This window comes from Palaemon carinicauda, chromosome 43 (assembly GCF_036898095.1).
Source record: "Palaemon carinicauda isolate YSFRI2023 chromosome 43, ASM3689809v2, whole genome shotgun sequence".
In the NCBI taxonomy this organism is placed as follows: Eukaryota; Metazoa; Arthropoda; class Malacostraca; order Decapoda; family Palaemonidae; genus Palaemon; species Palaemon carinicauda.
The window spans coordinates 19119306-19129206 of record NC_090767.1 but is presented as its reverse complement, the minus strand read 5'-3'; positions in this window follow the sequence as shown (position 1 = coordinate 19129206).

Sequence of the window (9901 nt, the reverse complement as noted above, 5' to 3'; positions counted from 1 at the left end):
TCAGGTTAGAACAAACAGTACATACCTGAGGGTCCCAATACTGGAGATCACTTTTGGAGACTGCGCAGGGTGCGTGCCTCCTGCACTACTCATGTCCGCAGAAGTTCTTACTGCGGACGTTGCAAAACATGCTCCCGCACTTGGGATGGTCCTTCTGTAAAGAGAAGAGAATCTATGAGTATCAAGTGAAAACATATCACTAGATTAATCTTAATATTAGTATACATAGCTTATGACAGTAAAGCTAGAAAGGAAAGAAGGAAAGACAAATACTTGTATTTCCTGTACAGCTAATTGCTGTAAGCTCCCAAGATATTAAAACTAAGGTTAATTCTCATTCTAGAAAAACCCTCAGAATACTTTCCTACAAGGAAAGTTAGGTGCAACTCACACCAGAGTATAAAAGTTTTAATATAACGGATATTAATTTATAATAAAGAAAGAACTCACTTCCTTTATACTGTATGGTCTCATCAAAAGGCTATACAAGACAACACAAAGTATGTTAGAAAAAACTTAGTGTTACAGTATACTCTATACTGTAGTTTTCTTAATGCAGTATATACTATACTGCAAAATACTGGCTACTGTTAATCATTTAATAATATACCGGCGGGCAACGGAAAATGTCAGCACCCGGCTGCCGGCCACAATCGTAGTAGCTGGCAGATCTTATGGTGTGCTGTCGTTGCCGGCTGGCAATGACAGGTGATACCTGTGCCGGCCGGCAGATAATTTGAGAATGAGAGAACTTCCACCCACCCAGCTGCCAGCCACTAAGCCGGCAGCCAACACTAACAAGAGAAATAGCATGGATGTAAGGTTGTAGGCCGGCACTGCCTTACTGCCTTCCATCCAGGAGAGTGAACATATGGAAGGGGAGAATGTAACATTCAGGTTTCCATCTATCCACAGCATGCCGGGCTCTACCAGCAGATATGGATGGTAGACCAAGAGAGGTCTGGAGTTCACTCTACAGAGAGTAGGCTTCTGCCGGCCGGCAGAAGACTGAGCCAGTCCCACATCCTAACCTACATTAGTTACAGATGTAGAACGGTGGCCAAGAGTGTGTAATGGCTAGGCCATCACCAAAGGACAGAGGGGGGGAGGAAAAAGGGTTCCAACAAACTTCGATCTAGTATGAGACTTACCCCGGTGGCCAAGAAAGCTCATCCTTGCCTAGGGTTGTCTAATAAGGAGGGAGGTTGGCAGCACTTGCCATCTCCCTTAATACAAGAACGAAGTTTGGTGTTGTTATTTCGCTAGGCAATGGAAAATCTCATTCTCCAGCCCAAGAATAACAACAGGACTAGTCTGCTAAACCACAGAAGGAGGAATCATCTCGTACAGAAACCTTTGGATGTGATCAAGGGAAGCTAAGCGTCCTATATCTGCACCTAACCTAGCAAAGGAATCTCATTTTCTATGCCAGGAGGTCACACACCCCAGACTGAATACTCTGATGTTCTGACCGAGCCCCAAAACCAGTTACTCTGGAAACAGGACCCGGACAGAACCACCCTAGTATAGTTTTACCTGAATACTATCCAGATAAAACCATTAGTTAAGCCTAGGCTTAACACAGAGGGAAAAAAGGGATTGATCTTGGATCTCCAGAGGAGAAAAGAACAACCGGGGAGGTGTGCGAAAGTATACTAAAGCCCCATAGGCTACTAGCCTAGGCGCGGTGAGAATCGATTACCTAAATCACCGAAACTCTCTCGTATACGATCTTGGAAGAGAAATATTTAGCACTATTTTACAAGTATAAATTATGCCTATAGCTTCAATAAAATCATTACACTCGGAAATCTATATATCATGCATGAAAGTACTAAAGCCACACGCTTAGGCTACTAAGCCTAGCGTAAGCCAGGATCGGTTACCTAAATCGCCGAAACTGAAAATTACTAACGGCATCATATAAAGAATTTCTAGTAGGAAAGCTAAATAGCTAAATTTATTAAAGCTTAATGACCGGGAACGTCGCTCTGGCTAACTAAAGGACTCATGCATAGCGAGCAATAGCGTCCAGGACTCCTCCGTTAGGCAACAGCTCTTGTTTACGTTAATATCACTTTTGATTTAATTCCAAAACAACAAGAGCTTACATTTATACACAGTAAAGGTAATACTCAACTTTCCAGAGGCTGAAGAAAGCATCATGGTTGAATATAATCCAAAAATCACGAGAGAAACACAGGGAAAACACCGAGTAATGGAGCTACGCGATAAGGAATAAAGATCGCGCCATTGATGACGTCATGTACGCACTTGAAACGAGATAGGAAAGGTACCTTAATAACGGCGCTCCTTTCGTTTTTCGTTTTACGTTTTTCGTTTTCTCGCTGCTTTTCCCCCCTCGAAGCGTTAATGCTATTCGGGGTGAAGATAGCTATGTGGCGTGTCAAGAATACGTCCTCTGATATTATGCGATATCCCATTAACATTTATTTAGGGATATTCGCTCCAGGAGTTAGAATTCTGGATACCTAAAGGTAAAATTCTCTGGGAATATCACCGTAGTCAAATATACCCTAGGAAGCTACCTTAAAGGAACTTCCATCAGGACGACATTGCCTGAGCCCAAAAATTTGCATTATACAGCGCTGAGTGGCCTTTGATGCGCCAGATGAAATCAAAATCTCCTCCTCTAGCTTTCTCAAAACAAAGTAAGTTTTATGTTCATACAAGAACAGATCCGAACCCAGTTGATCTAGATGTAGCCACTCTTACACCAGGCACAAGTAGCGACAGGCTGCCTTGTTTGTCGTCTTATTATTATTATTACTAGCTAAGTTACAATCCCGGTTGGAAAAACAGGATGCCATAAGCCTCATCCACCCCGCAAGTCCCTAAAATTCTGTTCTTGGAAAAGCAACAACTGATTAAACACCTATAAATAACTCTGGTTTATATTGCTAGGAAAAATACAAATCATTTTCTAAGAATTAGTATTTTAAAACTATTTTATTATTGTGAATATTACTATGTTTATAAGGCTGTACTGTATAGGATTTTGCTCATTGCTGCAGTGCGAGTTTTGTATCAAAAGGTTTTTGTGACTTAACTTGATTATTGTTAAAGAGAACTTTTATGTTGAAGTCAGTTTGTAATGTTTAAAATCTGTCATTTCTTTTGGTATAAGACTGGGTTTCAACATTCTAAAACTGAGAATTATTTCTTATGGACATATCAACAAAGGGAAAGAACTAGGAACGGTAACTAAAGAAAATCGGTGGATATGAAAGTAGCGGGACTAAAAAGACCCTGAAGAATATAGACTTTATTCTTTATACGTTAAACTCATTAAGATGATGCAAAGATTTTTATTATGGTTCTCCTACAAGTTAGCAAAGAAAGCTATATTCCAGTTTGGCCTTAGTGAAGCAAGTTAGATACATTTAATAAATTGTTATATTGACTGGATGGTAGCTATAGCGTACAACGCTTTTCTCAGTGGGGATACCTCAACGTGGTGAAAGGGTTTGTGTATCGCCATGATCAAAGTTTTACTATTCAGGCCCACCCATACTAGCTTGGTTTGCTGTGAGCAATCAGACTAAAGTCTCCCACCATCACCAATCCGCAGTGGCCAGCGTGGCGATGGAAATGGCCAAACCCCAGACATGACTAAGGACATGTCTGAGGCTTTTGTCCTGCAGTAGACTAGAAACGTCTAGGGTTTTTGTATGTAAATGTATTAGTAATGGTTTGCTAGTTAATGAGTATGAAGGTAGATGTACAATGTTGCATTTTTATTCCAAGTTCTGAAAATGTGTTTACAATAGTAGTTAATTCTTATAAGACAAAAGAAAGATAAACAATTTAAATGAATTAATTAGATTATGTTATGAATTATGATATTTCTAGGTCCATTACTAAAGCATAATCATAAAACTAATTAATAAGATTTGAAATTCAGTCAAATGTCTTAATCCCGCATAACACGATTCCAGTCTTATGCCAAACGAAATACCATTTTGTAACTGACATTGCCATTGTATCGAGTCTAAAGTCGGAGTTCTCTTCCAGATGTAGATGTAGATGATTTGGAAAGAAATAAAGGCCAGTGGCCGCACCCCAAGGGGCTGATCTCACGGAACGCGCAAGGCAATACTAAAGACGTCCCTCCCTGCTTGCCAGAGGCCTTGCAGTCGTCAGACTGTGCCGGAGTTACTCCCGTTGCTATTGTGGTATGTGTCTTTTATCTCTGAATTTGAGAATTAATTATCTGATAACTGTTTTGGTTATTGGGAGAATTTATTCGCTATGTCGTCTTCCATTTGGTTAATATTAACTGAAATTGGTTGTCTCGATTTAGGTAAGAAAGTTAAGTTATAGCTTGAGATTAAGCTGTTGAAGTTTCTATCCTTTATATAAAGCTTACGTAGATATATAATTCTAAAAGGTGTCTTTTTGAATGTCCCTGAAATAAAGGTAATCTAAAACTTAAAAGGATTTGAGGAAAATCTTGAGTCACAATTGTAATTTGACTGATTGTCAGAGTTTCAAATTCCACTAATAACAATGCAAAGTTGTTTTTATGAAATTATGACTTGTTAAATAAGTTTATTTATATTTTGTAGACATTCATCGATCAAAGACCATCTATAACAATGCTAATTAGTATTCCTTTTAATGAAAAAAAGTCATTAATTCCAAAGTTACATAATAATGGTCTGAAGAAATACGATACGTGAAAAGTATGATAAAAACGCAAGTACAGTATTTGTGTCCTTTATCATGGGACAGAAGGTGTCTTCCTTATCAGATATCGTCTATAGATGATTTCAGTTTTACCGTATATTCTAATTCCTGTAGTGATGTGTAAAGTAGATTCTAAGTCCAGGTTTTATGAACATAGTCTTCTAAAAGCAAAAGAATTGGCTGTGGGTTTTCCACATTGCTTTTAGTATTGAAATACTTGGATAAATTTTATATATTCTGCTATTAAGAGATTTACCAGAATAATAATGTGTTTCAAATGTGACTTTATTTGTCAGGCAATTGTCTGTCTATTTATAATTGAATAGATTGATTACAATTGAATATTTGTCTACTTTTTATTAGAAATATCTGTTTATTAAATTTGAATATAAACACTTGGTGTACGCCTGATTAAACGTAAGAATTTTGGAATGTAGAATCACTTTCAGGTGAAAACAGAATAATTAACTAATTCAATTAAATTATACCATTACATCTGAAGCAATGAAAAACCGCAAAGAATGTGAATTAAAATTTGTTAATCCTCAGACATTTTCAATTTACGATTGCGACTTGTCCCACGAAGGACATGGAAGAGTTTTGCACATTTTTCATTACATTTAGGTTTCTGAAAACTTCCGAGAGAGAAGACCGGCATCACCCTATACATGTCCGATACATCGCATGCGTTGTTCCTCTGTGGGCGATCGAGTGAGGGAAAGTGAACAAGCATCTCTGTTGCATCAGTTCATCTTGAGTTGATGCGACAACCTTTTGTAATATGAAGTTATCTGTACGAATATTTTGATTCCATGCTAATCTGTATCGAAAGGCGAAGTGAATGGTCGTGCTGATTCTGAGTAGACTCGTTGGTTTTCGTTCGATTAAGCGAAGCAGAAGTTATAGTCTTGGGAAGAAGCGTTGAGGTTCAATATGACGATGTCTGTGTCGTGTATTGAAGTCTTTCTATAGATGAGGAAGGATTTTATATGTTGCTAATGTGTAGTTTGAGGGCTTTTCTAAAGCCAGGTTGTGTTTCTTCTTGAATATGTTCCCAGGAAGTTTTGATTTTTAAGTAGTCTGCTTCAGTCATAGAGTTTTTATGTTCTTGTAAATCTACTTGTAATGTGGAGAGAATATACAGTATTCTTCAATATTTCTTTTTTATCTGGTAGTCATCAATGGAGAGTTTTGTGTTGTCAAGTTTACTAAGATTGGAAAACAGAGTCTGGTGCTTTGGGAAATCGAATTGTTCCGTCGTTCTGCCAAAGGATAAAACATGATGTACTTTGGAAATCGTACATTATGCTAATGATGTTCAAGCTGTTTCTTTTGTTCTCAAGCCATGAACAATTAGAACACAAGAGGTTGATATAGAACAGAAATCTATAACAAAATAATTATCAAACAAGAATCTTATGTTCTTAAAACTCAAAATTTTTTTAAACAGGAGTTGGAAAAGAACTCAGTTTTCTTATCAGATTGAGGTAGATAAGAAATTGATAAGTTCATAATAAGGTTTCTTTTTATTTGGTCACTGTCAGTCAGTTTACATTCTGTCATTTTATCATACAAGTTATAAGCCTCCAAAGAGTGAGCTGGCATGACAGATGTCTATCATATTATGATTATAAAATAGTTTATCAAGATATGTCATCATATTGCTACACTGCACTCTATGTAGGACTTGCACAAGAATTATCTTTGAAACTAATTAGAATAGAATGCGGTAAAATAGGAGTAGTAAGACGGCTAATTTAGAGGAGATAGAAGCAATGACTGCTAGAGAATTATTGGGTCCTTTGACTGGTCAGATAGTACTACATTGGATCCCTTTGCGGCTTCAGCTCATTTTCCTTTGCCTACAATACACTGGAAAATTCTTATTCACTCAAAGGGTTAACTACTGCACTGTAATTGTTCAGTGGCTACTTTCCACTTGGTAAGGGTAGAAGAGACTCTTTAGCTATGGTAAGCAGCTCTTCTAGGAGAAGGACACTTCAAAGTCAAACCATTGTAGTGCCAGAGCTTCTGTACCACGGCCATCCACTGTCTTGGGTTAGAGTTCTCTTGCTTGAGAGTACACTCGGGCACACTATTTTATTTCCTTATTTCTTTTCCTCACTGGGCTATTTTCCCTGTTGGACTCCTTATAGGGCTTATTCTATCCTGCTTTTCCAACTAGGGTTGTAGCTTAACTGGTGATAATAAAAGTAATAATAATAAGTCAGAAGAATATAGTTCATTTGAGTTAATATCAAGACAGAACACTGGTCTATCTGACTTCTGAATCAATCGGAAAATAGTGATGATTTGAACTTGATGAGAAGAGACAAAGAAGCAATGGATAAAAAAAAACTTTGTGTCTCATCCACTTTGTAGAAGTTCTTTGGTGATTCATGTTCTTAGTTTTGGTCAGTCTTGCGAATCAAAACTGAGATTAGAGAGTAATTTTTGTAGACTGTAATTAGAAATTTATCTCCGCCGTATCTTTGGATTTCCTATCCTCACTGGGCTATTTTTCCCTGTTGGAGCCATTGGGCTTATAGCATCCTTCTCTTCCAACTGGGGTTGTAGCTCAGCTATTGATAACAATAATGATGATCATAATTATAATAATACCTGTACAGTATTTCTACTGTTATTTCTTGTTCAGGATTTTTGTATTATCTTCTGGCTTTTACAAGTTCCCCACTAAAATTCTTTCTTGCAGAGCTAAGAAATTTACTATATGTTTCCATTAGGAAAATGGCCAATGTTGATTAAAAAGTATGTTTAGACATTTTTACTTTTCTATATTCATCTCTTGTATTTCTGTACTTGTATAAACCCTCAACTTGGGAGATTTCTTTCCTTCCGCGTGTCGGTGCGGTTAACATTGCCCCACTCTTGTGTGGAACACAAGTTCTTTGCACTGACACCCGTACGAAGAGTTACTGTACTTAAAGTCGGCTAGAGGTTGCGAGGATTCTTCACAATGGCTGAAATTACACGCTACACCACCTATTGCACTAACTGCGAAGCCTCTACAACATTTACAATGCTTCTTGAAGGCTAAATTCACTGGCTGCTCTACCATCAATCAGGGACAAAATTGATCCCAGGCTCCAACGAAGGGATGCTTTTTCGTGCGTCATTTTTCCAGCTTTCATCATTTGCCCCTTTTTCTTTCTAAGCAGAAGTCAAAGCTTAACTCTCTTCCATCCGATGTCACTTGCATCTTGGGTTATTTGTGAGTCAGTTGTGTCTCTTGATGTCTGGTGCCTTCATGCAATAAGGGAATTGATTATTGTCAAGTCTAAGGAAGATACCACGTCTACTGTCCTCAGAGTATCTCTCTATTGCTGATAAGGTCCAGAAACTTGTTTTGCTTTCTGTGCATATCATAGGTGTTTTCCACTTGTGTTGAATCAAAGTGAAACATTACCCAGTTTTTCATTTTTATGCTTGATTTGTAAATGGCTTGGTATTCTTGGGGTCATTAATTTGTTTATTCTTTTCAGTTTTTGCTAGCATTTCTTGTCGGGTGGTAGGATACTGGCTATTTTATGTAAAAATCGTAAAGGGGTTGATTTTACGGTGCCAGTAATAATCCGACAGGATTTATTGAGCTCTGGGTCTACCTTATGCGCATGGCGTGATCTTGGCCCACACTTATGCTCAGTACTCCACAGTAGAGTAACAAAGTGGCAGGGCTTTTTGTCTCAGAGTCTCAGGGTTTGTTCTTCTGTAGCTGGTGTTGGTGAATTTGCTGAGGCGGCTGTTCCTAGTTGCTACTTTATGTTTGCTATTGTTTGTGTGCTCTTGAAAGGAGAGCGTTCTGTCAAGGGTGACACCTAAGAAGACTGGGTAGGTGTGATTGTCCAGTTCTTTCTCAACCAATTTGATCTTTGGCTTTCTGTTTGCCTCCATACAGGTTAAACTTTTGTCTTCCTTGTAAATGATGAAGAAGACATTCTATTCAGTCATGTTAATAAGGTTGACTGTGATGTTAACTGCTACATTACTTGCAGTCAGGTTCTTCGATTCTTGGTATTTGTGTATACCAGAGAATAAAGTCTGCTTTAACCTTTTTTGTCAGCTGGGGTGATTGGTGTTTGTGCCTTGAAAAAACATTTTTGTGTTTGTGCAGTGGATAAGGCATGTTGGCTATTCCAAAATTATGCTGTTTACTTTGTTTTCTGTGAATATGCTATTTATTTTCACTTTCATGAATATAGTATTTGTTCAGTTTCAAATTGTTGATAAATAATTTCTCCATTGTTCTGGTGATTTCTAATTAGGTTGTGGGTTGGCGAAATTGTCTATAGCCATCCAGTTTCCCATAAAATAGAAAGAAACGTGAACAGGACGTTGATCACCATTGTAGGGTTGGTGATAATATTGATAACTTTTGTTGATGTTCTACATTTGCCAAGAGGAACCTATCACTGTCTCTTGTTTGCAAGAGTACAGTGAAGCTATTTTCATAGTGAACAAGGTTTTAGAATGGTGGCCATCATCATCATCTCCTCCTACGCCTATTGACGTAAATGGCCTCGGTTAGATTTTGCCAGTCGTGTCTATGTTCATCTTTTAATTCAGTACTTCAAAATGCATTCTTGTCCGTCTCTACCTTCTCATAGTAGTTTGCTTGCTTTGAATCGTTTGACGTTGTCGTTTGTCAAATCGGTCAGTGCAGGCCTCAAGCTTTATGGCAAGTGCTTTTCTTTTGTCCTTTGTCGCTTGTGAGTCTGTTTCCTTGCATGTTCTGCATGATAAGTCTGTAGTACACAACTATTGTCTTGCTTGTATGAAGTGATGTACTGTGGAGCAGCTGGTCCCCTATTTCTTCTCCATGCATCTTCTATATCTTCATTAGGTTCTGTCAAGGGTGACACTTAGACTCCTCTTAATCAACCTATAAAATTAACGTTAACTTTGAAGTCAGATCTTTCGGTTCTTAGCATTCCTTTATGCCTGAGAATCCAATCTGCTTTGACCTTTCTCTCTCAGTTTTATTGTCAGTTTGTGCCCTGAATAAAGTATGCATTTATTCATACTATATTCATACACTCCCTGGCATGAAAAATCTATTCAGTTTCTTTGCTTTGAATATGCTATTCATTTCATGTTCCCTGGATAAGTTATTCAATTTCTACTGCTTGAGTATGATAGTAATTTTTTGTTCCCTGAAAATGCTATTCGTTGT